At 42.4% G+C, this 13,617-nt stretch overlaps 1 protein-coding gene, 1 non-coding gene and 1 pseudogene across 16 annotated transcripts in view; all 3 read left to right on the top strand.

Annotated features, from left to right (window-relative positions):
- Window positions 1-13,617, top strand: part of LOC105487725 (NEDD4 binding protein 2) — a 109,449-nt gene that overhangs the window by 20,736 nt on the left and 75,096 nt on the right. For 3 of the 15 annotated variants that reach the window (XM_011751337.3, XM_011751335.3, XM_011751343.3), the window contains exon 3: window positions 12,405-12,527. The exons of 11 other annotated variants lie outside the window; for them this stretch is intronic. The gene's annotated coding sequence lies outside the window, so the exon portion shown is untranslated. Of the gene's footprint in view, window positions 1-7,193; window positions 7,287-12,404; window positions 12,528-13,617 lie in introns of those variants that run through there. One more of the 15 variants, XM_071093695.1, reaches the window with a different exon arrangement.
- LOC112427742 (U6 spliceosomal RNA) lies at window positions 2,420-2,518 on the top strand (annotated as a pseudogene).
- On the top strand, window positions 7,348-7,483 carry LOC112427754 (small nucleolar RNA SNORA51). The gene has a single exon (XR_003019484.1). It is a non-coding gene; the product is annotated as a small nucleolar RNA SNORA51 (small nucleolar RNA).

Below are 13,617 nucleotides of genomic sequence, written 5' to 3'. Positions count from 1 at the left end.
AAAGCGATTCTTCTGCCTTAGCCTCCCGAGTACCTGGGACTACAGGTGCATGCCACCATGCCCGGCTAATTTTTGTATTTTTAGTAGAGACGAGGTGTCACCATATTGGCCAGGCTGGTCTAGAACTCCTGACCTCATGATTCGCCTGCCTTGGCCTCCCAAAGTGCTGGGGTTATTACAGTCATGAGCCACCGTACCAGGCCTACACATCTTGTTTCTATATTCCACCTAATTTTTTTTATTACTGCATAGTATTCCAAAGGATGATTTCTGTGATAATTTATACTGTTTTCCTAAGTGTTTAGAATGTTATAACAGATAGATAAATATTTCTCTTTTTGTTTGTTTGTGTGAGACAGGGTTTTGCTTTGTTGCCCAGGCTGGAATGCAGTGCTTTGATTACTGCCTACTGCAGCCTTGGCCTCTCAGGCCCAAACAATCCTCCTACCTCAGCCTCCTGAGCAGCTGGGACGACAGGCATGTGCCACCAGATCCAGCTAATTTTAAATTTTTCGTAGAGATATGTTTTCCCTATGTTGCCCGGGCTTATCTTGAACTCCTGGGCTTAAGCAATCCTCTTCCTTTGGCTTCCCAAAGTGTTCGAATTAGAGGTGTGAGCCATCATGCCTGCCCCTGATAGATATATTTAAAGATTATTGGTTACTTAATTTGGTTACATTTTCTATAAAAAATATTTTTTGGCCAGGTACGGTGGCTCCTGCCTGTAATCCCAGTACTTAGGGACACTAAGGCAGGAGGATCACTTGAGGTCAAGAGTTTGAGGCCAGCCTGGCCATCATGGTGAAACCCTGTCTCTACTAAAAGTACAAAAATTAGCCAGGTGTGGTGGCCCTCACCTGTGGTCCCAGCTACTTGGGAGACTGAGGCAGGAAAATCCCTTGAACCTGGGAGGCGGAGGTTGCATTGAGCTCAGATGGTGTCACTGCACTCCAGCTTAGGTGACAGAGGGAGACTTTGTGTCAAAAAAAAAGCCAAAAATACCTTTTTTTTGAGATGGAGTCTTGCTCTGTGGCCCAGACTGGAGTGCAGTGGTGTGATCTTGGCTCACTGCAAACTCCGTCTCCCAGGTTCATGCCATTCTCCTGCCTCAGGACTATAGGCGCATGCCGCCACGCCTGGCTAATTTTTTGTACTCTTAGTAGAGACAGGGGTTTCACCGTGTTAGCCAGGATGGTCTCAATCTCCTGACCTCATGATCCACCCGCCTCGGCCTCCCAAAGTGCTGGGATTACAGGAGTGAGCCACCACGCCCGGCCCAAAAATACCTTTTTTAGTGACATACTTTTGGTATCTCATGAGATTTTACCATCTACCTTTTTCTTATCACAGTAGTATTTTGAAATCATCTTGTAGGTAACTTAATCCATGGGAAAGACATTGATGATACTGGTTTTTGGTAGCTTCTCTTTCTGAGGAAGTTGTTTGCTGATTGTGTTTGGGAGCATGCTGTGTTTGGGTTCCCTATATATTACATATAGATATATTTTTTTGTTTGTTTCTTTTTTGATGGTCTTAAGGAGCTAAATATTTGATTCTTAGTATCAGTTTTCTTAGGCCTATTATTCCTAGTTGGTTGATATTGAATATTATGTAGAATATACATATGTGGGTCTGTGTATGTGTGTGTGTGTGTGTGTGTGTGTATATATATATATATATATATATATAGTTTTTTTTTTTTGAGAGTCTTGCTCTGTTAACAGCCCAGGCTGGAGTGCAGTGGTGTAATCTCAGCTCACTGCAACCTCTGCCTCCTGGGTTCAAGCAATTCTCCTGCCTCATTCTCCTGAGTAGTTGGGACTACAGGTGTGTACCACCATGCCTGGCTAATTTTTGTATTTTTAGTGGAGACAGGGTTTTACCATGTTGCCCAGGCTGGTCTTGAACTCCCAACAAGTGATCTGCCCGCCTCAGCCTCCCAGAGTGCTGGGATTACAGGCGTGAGCCACTGTGCCTGGCCAGAATATCTTTTTTGTTTGTTTGTTTGAGACAGAATCTCGCTCTGTCGTCCAGTCTGGAGTGCAGTGGTGCGATCTCAGCTCACCGCAACCTCTGCCTCCTGGATTCAAGTGATTCTCCTGCCTCAGTCATCTGAGTAGCTGGAATTACAGGCACCGGCCACCACACCCTTCTAATTTTTGTATTTTTAGTAGAGATGGAGTTTCACTATGTTGACCAGGCTAGTCTCAAACTTCTGTCCTCAAGTGATCCACCCACCTCAGCCTCCCAAAGTGCTAGGATTACAGGCGTGAGCCACCGCACTCGGCCACAATATCTTTTTTGATTGTTATAGAGATCTGTTATTTTCTGGATATTATTCCACCGAGGTAAGTTATTCAAACTTACTTGTCCTTGTCATGTACTACATATAACAGATTTATTTATAAAATGATATGGAGTATAGCACATTTCCTAAAATTGGAATGATACAGAGAAGATGAGCATGGCCTCTGTGCAAGGATATGACATGCAGATTCGTGAAGTGTTCCATATTTTTAGCTTCAATATAAAAACTGTATAAATATTTGTATAGCTGATAAGGTTCTTTTTAGATAAAATACTTAAAAAAATGCAGGTTGTACCTTTTTGAATTAGATTTTAAAGCTTCTGATGTTGAATATTTCTAAATGTGTGTGTGTGTGTGTGCGCGCGCGTGTATATATATGTGTATATATATATATGTGTATATATATATAATTTTTTTTTTTTTTTGGAGACAGTCTTGTTGCCCAGGCTGGAATGCAGTGGCAGAATTTCAGCCTTCTGGATTCAAGAGATTCTCATGCTTCATTGTCCCGAGTAGCTGGGACTAGTGTCATGTGCCACTATGACCGGCTACTTCTTGTATCTTTAGTAGAGACAGAGTTTCACCATGTTGGCCAGGCAGGTCGTGAACTCCTGGCCTAGGTGATGCACCTGCCTCGGCCACCCAAAGTGCTGGGATTACAGGCGTGAGCCACCGTGTCCAGCCCAATATTCCTAAATATTTAATGTTTTTTTAAGTTTCTTGACTTGTGTATGGTAGCATAGCAAGCTTGGAATTAATATCTTTTGTTTTAAACTTTTTCTTTGAGTCAGGGTCTCGCTGTGTCACCCAGGCTGGAGTACAGTGGCATGCTCATGTCTCAGTGCAGCCTTGACTTCATTGGCTCAACTGATCCTCTCACCTTAGCTTCCCAAGTAGCAGGGACTACAGGTGTGCACCATTACGCCCAGCTAATTGTTTTGTATTTTTTTGTAGAGACGGGTTTTATAATGTTTCCCTGGCTGGTCTTGGACTCCTGGGGTCAGGCAGTTCGCCCACCTTGGCCTCCCAGAGTGCTGGGATTACAGGGATAAGCCACCTGTGTTTGGCCTCAGAATTAGTATCAATAGTAAAGTTTGTGATTTTTAGGATACTGCATTTTGTTTTTTTAAGAAAATCTGTAATAAAATTGCGTATCTTGAATAATGATATGGTGCTTTTCAATTTTTATTTTCTCATTTTTTTAATTGTTTAGAGAGGAGTCTCACTCTGTTGCCCAGGCTTGAGTGCAGTGGCATGATCTCAAGTGATTCTCCAACCTCAGCCTCCTGAATAGTTGGGATTACAAGTGTACACCACCACACTCGGCTAATTTTTGTATTTTTGGTAGAGACGGGGTTTTACCATGTTGGCCAGGCTGGTCTTGAACTCTTGACCTCAAGTGATCCTCCTGCCTCAGCCTCCCAAAGTTCTGGGATTATAAGCATAAGCCACTGTGCCTGGCCTGATATAGTGCTTTTTTTTTTTTTAGTATTGATGATGTGGTTTTCAGTGGGAAGGTTTTGTATTTTTTGTTTATTTATTTATTTAGAGATAGGCTCTTGCCGTGTTGCCCAGGATGGTCTTGAATTCCTGAGCTCAAATGATCCTCCTACCTTGGCCTTCCAAAATGCTGACATGTGCCCATAGCCCTCGCTGCTTGGGAGGTTGAGGCAGGAGGATCACTTAAGCATGGGCAATTGAGGCTGCAGTGAGCTGAGATCATGCCACTGCAGTTCAGCCTGGGTGACGGAGGGAGATTGTCTCAAAAACAAAAATCTAGAGTTGGTAAGACTTCTGCTTACCATGTTGGAATATTATGATGATAATCAGTGAGCAAGTATTTATTGATTAGATTTTACATCAGGTTAAAATTATATAATAGAGACGGAATAATTTGAAAAATGCATATATTCATGGTATTGTTAATAATTATTTGTTTTGAGGACGGGAGCGGGGAGTATATTTGTTTTTACATTGTTCATTTGAGCCAGTCCATTCACATTTCTCCATAATATATCAAATCTTACTTATGCATTCTTATTTTCTATATCCTTTTCAAATACACTCTGTTTAGGTCAGGTATATATATGAAGAAGCTATAAAAGTTGTTTAAACTAATGTATTAATGATGAGGCTTTCATTATGAAAAAAGAAAGATACGTAAGATTAGATGATAAAATAGTTAAACCCAGTGGAATAGTTAAATACAGTGGAATATGTGGGATTGAGATAAACTGGATTTATAAGTAGAACAGGTGATTGGAAGATAGTGTCAGCTATCTACATATAAATATATATGTAAATATATATTTACATATATTTATATTTATGTATTTATATATTTATATTTATATGTATTTATATAATTTTTTTTTTTTGAGTGGGAGTCTTGCTCTGTTGCCAGGCTGGAGTGCAGTGGCACGATCTTGGCTGGCCGCAACCTCTGCCTCCTAGGTTCAAGCAATTCCCCTGCCTCGTCTCTCGAGTAGCTGGGACTACAGGAGTGCACCACCACGCCCATTTAATTTTTTGTATTTTAGTAAAGACAGGGTTTCACCATGTTGGCCAGGCTGGTCTCGATCTCTTGACCTAGTGACCCGCCTGCTTCGGCCTCCCAAAGTGCTGGGATTACCGGCGTGAGTCACCATGCCTGGCCTACGTGCCTGGCCTGTATATGTTTTTATACATAAGAATTTTCTTTTTTTTTTTTTTTTTGAGACGGAGTCTTGCCAGGCTGGAGTGCAGTGGTGCGGTCTTGGCTCACTGCAAGCTCCACCTCACGGGTTCATGCCATTCTCCTGCTTCAGCCTCCTGAGTAGCTGGGACTAGAGGTGCCCGCCACCACTCTCGGCTAATTTTTTTTTTTGTGTTATTAATAGAGATGGGGTTTCACTGGTTTAGCCAGGATGGTCTCGATCTCCTGATCTCGTGATCCGCCCACCTCGGCCTCCCAAAGTGCTGGGATTACAGGCATTAGCCACCGTGCCCGTCCAGAATTTTCTTTAATACACTAAACATTATTTGGACCCTAAAACTGCCTATATGTTTAGATCTTTTTACATACAAATAGACAAAGTGAAAAAAAGGGAATGGAAGGGATATATAGCTTGCAAACCGGAGGAAGTATAGCGGGAAGTCCATGATTCACCTTTAATTTATAATAATGATTTTTTCCTGATTATGAAAAAAATGCATTTATTATGGTTTATGTGGAAAATGCAAAAGTACCATATAAAAAAGTATATAAAAAACAAAGTCACCTATGATTCTATTATCCAGAGATTTCTTTTCTGGTCTAATCTAATTCAGTCCCTTTTGTGTGTCTGGGTAGATTATATTTAGTTGAGTGTCTTGCTTTCATTTCTAACATTCTCTTTTAAAAAACTACAGTGAAGCCCAGGTGAGGTGGCTCACGCCTGTAATCCCAGCACTTTGGGAGGCTGAGGTGGGCGCATTACCTGAGGTCAGGAGTTCAAGACCAACCTGACCAACATGTTGAAACCCTGTCTCTACTAAATATACAAAAATTAGCAGGGCGTGGTGCTGCATGCCTGTAATCCCTGCTACTAGGGAGGCTGAGGCAGGAGGATTGCTTGAATGCGGGAGCTGGACGTTGCAGTGAGCCGAGATTGTGCCATTGTACTCCAGCCCAGGTGACAGTGTGAGACTCCATCTCGAAAAAACAAAAGCAAAAAACTACAGTTAAATATTATCCAAAACAGGCTGGGCACAGTGGCTCATGCCTTTAATCCCAGCATTTTGGGAGGCTGAGACAGGTGGATTACCTGAGGTCAGGAGTTTAAGACCAGCCTGGCCAATGTGGCGAAACCCCATCACTCCTGAAAAATACAAAAATAAGCCTGGGTGCAGTGGCTCACGCCTGTAATCCCATCACTTTGGGAGGCTGAGGCGGGTGGATCACCTGAGGTTGGGAGTTTGAGACCAGCCTGACCAACATGGAGAAACCCCGTCTCTACTAAAAATACAGAATTAGCCGGATGTGGTGGCTCATGCCTGTAATCCCAGCTATTACATGCCTGTAATCGCTGCTACTAGGGAGGCTGAGGCAGGTGAATCGCTTGAATCCGGGAGGCGGAGGTTGCGGCGAGCTGAGATTGCACCATTGCGCCATTGCAATCTAGCTTGGGCAACAAGAGCGAAACTCCATCTCAAAAAAAATAACAAAATAAGCTGGGCGTGGTAGCGAGCGACTGTAGTCCCAGCAAATTGGGAGGCTGAGGCAGGAGAATTGCTTGAACCCAAGAGGTGGAGGCTGCAGTGAGCCAAGATGGCGCTACTGTACTACAGCCTGGGCGACAGAGTGAGACCCTGTCTCAAAAAAAAAATTATTTAAAACATAGTCTTTTTAAATGGCTGCCTAAACTTCCATTATATCAATCTAAAGAGATGTTGTATTCAATAATCTAACAATCCTGGGTTCAGCTTAATAATAGAAACAACCCAATTTACAAATGGGCAAAATAATCCAAACAGACATTTATTCAAAGAAGTATATAAATGCCAATAAGAACATGTAAAGATGGTAGCCAGGTGCGGTGGCTCACACCTGTAATCGCAGCACTTTGGGAGGCCGAGGTGGGCGGATCACGAGGTCAGGAGGTCAATACCATCCTAGCTAACACACTGAAACCCTGTCTCTACTAAAAATACAAAAAATTAGCTGGGCGTGGTGGCGGGCACCTGTAGTCCCAGCTACTCGGGAGGCTGAGGCAGGAGAATGGCGTGAACCTGGGAGGTGGAGCTTGCAGTGAGCTGAGATCACGCCACTGCACTCCAGCGTGGGCAACAGAGCAAGCCTCTGTCTCAAAAAGAAAAAGAAAAAGAAAAAGAATATGTAAAGATGGTCAACAACATTTGTCCTTAGGAAAATGCAAATCGAAACCACAGCTAGATACCACCAGGGTTATGTGGAAGAGTTCCTTGAGCCCAGGACTTCGAGACCAGTGTGTGCAACATGGTGAGAATCTGTCTCCAAAAAAACCAACCAAAAAGCCTAACCAAACAAATAACAAACCCAACACCTCCTGGTGCTTAACCACAGGCTGTATTCTTACACTGACTAGATAGATAGAGGAGATAGAGTAAACCTACCCCATATATACTTCAGCCCACGCTTTGTGCCTGTTCTGTATTATGAAGCGTTTGGGGGCGTGCATAGAAAAAGAAAAAAAAACAAAAGGTAAAAATGAAAAAAACAAACCCAAAACAAAACAATGGACAGTAACGGTGTTGGTGAGGATTAGAGAAATCAGAGCCCTCACATTGCTGGTGGAAGCTGAAATTGGTGCAGCTGCTTTGGAAAACTATCTGGCAGTTCCTCAAAAGGTTAAACATGGAGTTACCATATGAACTAGCAATTCCACTCTTAGATATATACTTAAGAGATATGAAAACGTGTCCACAGAAAACTCTTACACAAATGTTCATAGCAACATTATTCACTATAGCCAAAAAGTAGAAACAACCCAAATGTCCCTCACTTGATGCATGTATACATAAAATGTGTTATATCTGTACCATGCAATATTTCCTAGCAATATCAGTGAAGTACCAATACAGGCTACAACATGGATGAACCTGGAAAACATGCCAAGCGAAAGGAGCCAGTCACAAAAGGCCATGTTTTATATTATAAAATTCTGTTCATATAAATGCCTAGAATAGGTAAACCTGTAGATACAAAAGTAGATTCGTGGTTGCCAGGGGATAGGAGAGGGAGGAATGGGCATGGTTGCTAATGGGTTGCGGGGTTTCTTCTTGAGATAATAGAAATGTTCTGGAATTCGTGGTGATGGTTTTACAACTCTGAATGTACTGAAAACTACTGAATTGTACACTTTGAAATGGTGAATTTTATGGTTTGCATATTATATTTTAATAAAGCTGGTATAAGTAGAAATTTGGGAGCTCCCACACTTAAAACCAATCCATGACATTACCTTTGATACGGATGGTAGTGGTGAAGGTGATGATTTTAAATGTATTTTGAATTTATTATTCATTCATTCATTTAGACAGAGTCCCATTCTGTCACCCAGACTGGAGTGCAGTGGCATGATCTCAGCTCACTGCAACCTCCCCCTCCTGGGTTCTCCTGCCTCAGCCTCCTGAGTGTAGATGGGATTACAGGCATGTGCCACCACTCCCAACTAATTTTTGTACTTTTAGTAGAGACGGGGTTTCGTCATGTTGCCCAGACTGGTCTCGAACCCCTGACCTCAGGTAATCCATCTGCCTTGGCCTCCCAAAGTGCTGGAATTACAGGCGTGAGCCACCATGCCTGGCTTATTTTGAATTTACAACTGGTAGGAATTGCTGAGTGATTAGGTTTGAGGGAAAGAATAGGCAGAAATGACTATTAGTTTTTGGCTTCAACAAGTAGAAATTGCCATCAGCTGAGATTGCAATTACTGTAGATAGGGCAGGGTGGCAGTAGAGAATCAGGTCACTTATAGACATGCCTGGTTTGAGGTTTTTTTATTTTTTTTCCTCTGAGATGGAGTCTTGGTCTTTTGTCCAGACTGGAGTGCAGTGGCACAATCTCAGCTCACTGCAACCTCCGTCTCCCGGGGTCAAGTGATTCTCCCGGCTCAGCCTCGCAAGTAGCTGGGATTACAGGCATGCGCTTCCATGCCCAGCTAGCTAATTTTTTTTTTTGGTTTTTGAGATGGAGTTTTGCTCTTGTTGCCTAGGCTGGAGCGCAATGGCGCAATCTCGACTCACTGCACCCTCTGCCTCCCGGGTTCAAGCAATTCTCCTGCCTCAGCCTCCTGAGTACCTGGGATTACAGGCATGCGTCACCACGCCTGGCTAATTTTGTATTTTTAGGAGAGATGGGGTTTCTCCATGTTGGTCAGGCTGGTCTCGAACTCCCAGCCTCAGGTGATCCACCCGCCTCGGCCTCCCAAAGTGCTGGGATTACAGGCGTGAGCCACCGCGCCCAGCCTTTTTTTTTTTTATTTATTTATTTTTTTTTTGAGACAGACTCTCTCTCTGTCGCCAGGCTAGAGTGCAGTGGCATGATTTCAGCTCACTGCAACCTCCGCCTCCCGGGTTCAAGTGATTCTCCTGCCTCAGCCACGCAGGTAGCTGGGATTACAGACATGTGCCTCCACGCCCAGCTAATTTTTGTATTTATTTTTATTTTTTTAATTTTTTTGAGACAGAGCCTCTCTCTGTCACCAGGCTGGAGTGCAGTGGCATGATCTTGGCTCACTGCAACCTCCGCCTCCCGGGTTCAAGCGATTCTCCTGCCTTAGCCTCCTGAGTAGCTGGGCCACCATGCCCGGCTAATTTTGTATTTTTTGTAGAGACGGGGTTTCTTCATGTTGGTGAGGCTGATCTCGAACTCCCAACCTCAGGTGATCTGCCTGCCTTGGCCTCGTAAAGTGTCGGGATTACAGGCGTGAGCCACAGCACCCGGCCTTTTTTATTTTTATCTTTTGAGATGGAGTCTCGCTGTGTCGCCCAGGCTGGAATGCAGTGGTGCAATTTCAACTCACTGCCACCTCTGCCTCTCAGGTTCATGTGATTCTCCTGCCTCAGCCTCCTGAGTAGCTGGGATTACAGGCGCCCACCACCACGCCCAGCTAATTTTTATGTTTTTAGTAGAGACGGGGGTTTCACTGTGTTGGCCAGGCTGGTCTCGAACTTCTGACCTCATGATCCACCTGCCTCGGCCTCCCAAAGTGCTGGGATTACAAGCATGAGCCACCGCACCCAGCTAATTTATATTTTTAATAGAGACGGGGTTTGGCCATGTTGACAAGGCTGGTCTTAACCTCAGGCAATCTGCCCGCCTCAGCCTCCCAAAGTGCTGGGATTACAGGCCTGAGTCACCTCGCCCAGCCTGATATGTTTTTTAGATACACAACGTAGAGATGTTCAGTGAATAGTTTGATGTGGGTCTAGAGTCAGAGAAGAGTTGCTGGCTGAAGATGTAAATTTGTTAGCATGTTGATAGGATTTATTTTTTATTGTTTTTCTTAAGAGATGGGGTCTCACTCTGTCACCAAGGCTGGAGTTCAGTGGCACAATCATAGCTCAGTGCAGCCTCCAACTCCTGGAGTCAAGTGATCCTCCTCCCTCAGCTTCCAGAGTCGCTGGAATTACAGGCATGCCACCATGCCTGGCTAATTTTTAAGTTTTTTGTAGAGGGAAAAGAATAGACCCTAGGACTGAACTCTGGAACACTCCATTGTTTCCAAGTTGAGAGATGCGAAAATCTTGAGAGTGGCAGTGTCCTCAGGAGAAGAAAGCCAGTTCTTGGGGGAGAGATTCATCAGCTGTGTAGATGCTGCTGATAGGTCTAGCAAGACAAGAACTGAGAACTGATCATTTGATTTAATTTTATTTTCTAATTGTTGTTGGTATAAAGAAGTATAATCTAGCCAAGTATGCTGCTGACACCTGTAATCCCAGCACTTTGGGAGGCTGAGGCAGGAGAAATATTTTAGGCCAGGAGTTTTTTAATTTTTAGATGGAGTTTTGCTCTTGTTACCCTGTTCTTGTTACCCAGGCCTAGAGTGCGATGACTCGATCTCAGCTCACTGCAACCTCTGCCTGCTGGATTCAAGCAATCCTCCTGCCTCAGCTCCCGAGTAGCTGGAATTGCAGGCGGCTGCCAACATGCTGAGCTAATGTTTGTATTTTTAGTAGAGACAGGGTTTCACCATGTTAGCCAGGATGGTCTCCATCTCCTGACTTAGTGATCCACCTGCCTCGGCCTCCCAAAGTGCTGGGATTACAGGCGTGAGCCACTGCGCCCGGCCCTGGTAGGCATTTTCTTAAACTTGTATATCAATTTGGGGAAGAATTGACATATGTGTTGTCTTCCGTCTTTGAACATTGCTTTCATAGTTTTCAGCATATTAAGTTTTGTACTTGTTTTCTTAGATTTATACCTACGTACTGAAATATAGGAAGTCCTCACATAACATCATCGATAGGTTTTTGGAAACTGATTTTAAGTGAAACTACATATATCAGGTCCTTGAACAGTACTTTCATTCAACGTCATTCTGTTATGTTGATGAGGAAAAAAATTGGTTATGTATTGTTTTGTTTAAAGTTGTAGTTTATAGCCAAGAGTGGTGACTCACGCCTGTAATCTCAGCACTTCGGGGGGCTGAGGCAGGCTGATCACCTGAGGTTAGGGGTTCGAGACCAGCCTGGTCAACATGGTGAAACCCCATCTCTACTAAAAATACAAAAATTAGCTGGGTGTGGTGGCATGTGCCTGTAAACCCAGCTACTCAGGAGGCTGAGGCAGGAGAATCGCTTGAACCCAGGAGGTGGAGGTTGCAGTGAGCCAAGATCACGTCATTGCACTCCAGCCTGGGCAACGGAGTGAGACTCAGTCTCAAAAAAAAAGTTGTAGTTTACAAGATCCTATTGATGGCAATAAGTGAGGACTTAGTGTATTTCTGTTTTTTTTTTTGTTTTGTTTTGTTTTTTAGCAATTGTGAAGGGTATTGTTTCTTTAATTTCAGTGTCTGTGTGTTTTTTGCTAGTATGTATTTTTTGCTAGTATATATAAATGCAGTTGCTTTTATATATTTATCTTGTATCTTGCACCCTTGTTAAACTCACTTTCTTGTTGGAGATTTTGTAGATTACTTGGGATTTTCTATAATACACAGATAACCATGTTATCTGCAAATAGGGACACTTTTGTTTCTTCTTCCCTAATCTGTATATGTTTTCTTTTCTTTCTTTTTCTTATTTCATGGGCTATAACTTCAGCATTATTTTGAATAAAATTGGTGAGAACAGACATCTTGCCTTTTTCCTGATGCTAGGAAGAAAGCGTTTAGTATTTCATTATGAATACAATGTTAGCTGTAGGTTTTTGTAGGTGCTCTTATCAGGTTGAGAATATTTTTGTTCCTGTTTTTCTGGTAGTTACCATGAATGGTATTGAATTTTGTCATTATTTTCTGCATTGATTAATATGATTCTTTCACCCATTAAGATGGTGGATTATACTGATTTTTGAATATGGAACTAGCCTTGCCTTCCTGTAATAAACCCCATTTCATTATAGTATACAATCCTTTTTTTTTTTTTTTTCAAGACAGGGTGTTGCTGTTGCTCAGGCTGCAGTGTAGTGGTGTGATCATGGCTCACTGAAGCCTCAATCTTCTGGGCCTAAGTGATCCTTTTACCTCACCCTGCCCCCCAGTACCTGGGACCACAGGTACGTACCACTATGCTTGGCTAATTTTAAAATTTTTTGTAGAGTTGAGGTCTCACTCTATTGCCCAGGCTGGTCCTGAACTCCTGGGCTCAAGCAATCCTCCCAACTCAGCCTCCTAAAGTTCTGGGATTGTAGGTGTGAACTACTATGCCCTGCCAAAATTCAGCAATATATAAAAACAATGATATCCACTGTACTGCCGCCTGGGTGATAGAGCAAGACCCTGTGTCAAAAATAAAAAAAAAAACACAAATGAAATATATATTGCTGAATTTTATTTGCTAGTGTTTTGCTAAGGATTTTTGTGTCTGTAGTCATGAGTATTGGTTTGTAGTTTTTTTGTACTGGCTTTGTTTTTGGTATCAGGATAATATTAGCATCATAAAATGGATTGGAAGTGTTTTCTTACTTTCTGGAAGAGATTATGTAGGATTAGTATTATTTTTTCCTAAAAATATTTGTTAGAATTTTCCATTGAAGCTATTTGGCCCTGGAAATTTTTTTTTTGTTTTAAAATTATGAATTAAATTCCTTTATAAATTATAGTGATTTTATCTATGTCTTATTGGATAAGTTGTGATACTTGTGTTTTTTGAGACATTGGTCCATTTCATATAAATTGTCAAACTTTTGTGTGTTCATAGTTTACTTTATTAGCCTTTTGATATCTGCGAAGTCTATAGTAATATCCCTTTTTCATTCCTGATATTGGTAATTTCTGTCTTCTTTTTTGTCAGTCTTGCTAGTCTTTCAGTTTTATTGATCATTTTGGTAAATCAACAATTTATTTCATTGAATTTTCTCATTGTTTTCTGTTTACAATTTATTTGTTATCTATTATTAATATTTTTATTATTATTATTATTTTTTAAGACAGAGTCTTGCTCTGTTGCTCAGGCTGGAGTGCAGTGACACAATCCTGGCTCACTGCAACTTCCATCTCCTGGGTTCAAACGATTGTCTTGTCTCAGCCTCCCAAGTAGCTGAGACTACTGGTGTGCACCACCACGCCCAGCTAATTTTAGTATTTTTAGTAGAGACGGGGTTTCACCATATTGGGCAGGCTGGTCTCGAACTCCTGACCTCAGGT

Source organism: Macaca nemestrina, chromosome 3, assembly GCF_043159975.1.
Source record: "Macaca nemestrina isolate mMacNem1 chromosome 3, mMacNem.hap1, whole genome shotgun sequence".
NCBI lineage: Eukaryota > Metazoa > Chordata > Mammalia > Primates > Cercopithecidae > Macaca > Macaca nemestrina.
The sequence above is the reverse complement of the archived record's forward strand: the minus strand, read 5'-3'. Positions and strand labels throughout refer to the sequence as shown.